At 39.1% G+C, this 1,587-nt stretch overlaps 1 non-coding gene across 1 annotated transcript; it reads right to left on the reverse strand.

The window, feature by feature from the left end:
• Positions 1–644: 644 nt before the first annotated feature.
• Positions 645–717, reverse strand: TRNAT-CGU (transfer RNA threonine (anticodon CGU)). The gene has a single exon. It is a non-coding gene; the product is annotated as a tRNA-Thr (tRNA).
• Positions 718–1,587: the final 870 nt, after the last annotated feature.

The raw sequence follows: 1,587 nt of genomic DNA on the forward strand, positions 1-1,587 counted from the left end.
CAGCTCAACTTTTAACTATGTCTTCAGTTAGCTGATGTTTACAGAGAACTAGAGAGGGCGAGTATGTGGAGCATTTCCTGCAATTGGAGGGGGTAATTTTGTTATACTGCACAGGGACTTTACATTTCATTCCAGTACTTACGTAACTGTTTCTCAACGGTCTTACAGGACATAAAATTGCGTATAAAGTGGCATATTACATCGAGTGCAACTTCAGATAGATTTCCCAAAGCATCGAAAAGTCGTACTTTCACTCATTCTATCGATGGACATCGATTGTGACGCAGAAAGTTAACTCAGTGCTGTCCCTGGAACTGGATGTAAGAGTTTCCTGAAAAAATTTGAAGCAGTCCTTGAAACAAATCGGGGTTATTTCAATTCATTTACTGTTAATAAGATCATCAGTGGAGAAAAGCGGAACCCTCCAGAAGACGTTTCTGTGAGCCACATCTTTCCGTTTAAATATACAGCAGTGACTTCACTAGATCGTGAGACATCGCTTTCGGTGTATATGAACATATTCTCTGATCGCCGACGGAACTTAACTCTGAGAAGTGTGACACTTGACTGTCACGCCTTTATTAACTTAAGAATCGTACCAAAAACTATTATCGTGAGAATTAATATTTAAGGAGAAAAATTCGCTCCGGCGCCGGGGATCGAACCCGGGTCCTTGGTTGTACGTACCAAGCGCTCTAACCACTGAGCTACGCCGAATTCTATCCACAGCACCGGACCGAACCCCTCTCCTTCGTTGTTTCCCTTTTGGCCTGACTCCAAGTTAGGCATACATGTTGACGCAAATATCCAATGTCAACTGCCATTATATTAGGAGCGCACTCAGCTGAGGACTTGTTTGGCCGGGATTCCGCAGTTACGTGCACAGTAATCTCTACAAATATATGCACTGCAGCTATGAGAATATTATCGACTTATTAATTTGTCCTACAGAATAATATCTGTGATATTGACAATTAATATTTAAGGAGAAAAAAATTCGCTCCGGCGCCGGGGATCGAGCCCGGGCCCTTGGTTCTACGTATCAAGCGCTCTAACCACTGAGGTGCGCCGGAGCGAATTTTTCTCCTTAAATATTAATTGTGAATATCACAGATATTATTCTGTACGACTAATTACTAAATCGATATTATCGTGACATCATAATATCAATGTGCAATTTTAATAGAAGTAATATTCCAATTTATATTTTTTACAATAAAACCACTTTTTGTAATAAATAACAGTTTTTAACTCACTGCGTAGTTTTGATACTGCATATTTTGACGTTTTTAATTATATATTTATAGTGCACCACTCTATACACTTTTCATCAATACTGCACAAAAATCTGGAATATAAGACATAAAACACTAATTATTATACTGCCAGAGCTATTAATACAGTAATCAAGCTAAAAACTACACCATTGCATTAAAAAAATTCAACTTTAACGTCGAAAAACATTAAAAAATCCCAGTGAGATCAAAGGTCCTGAATGACACAAGAGTTCCAACACGAATGCCACAACTGCCAGCGACAGACCGATGAGCAGTAAGTAGAAAGCTCCCTGGAGATGAGACAGATTGA

Source organism: Periplaneta americana, chromosome 4 (genome assembly GCF_040183065.1).
Source record: "Periplaneta americana isolate PAMFEO1 chromosome 4, P.americana_PAMFEO1_priV1, whole genome shotgun sequence".
NCBI classification, from domain to species: domain Eukaryota; kingdom Metazoa; phylum Arthropoda; class Insecta; order Blattodea; family Blattidae; genus Periplaneta; species Periplaneta americana.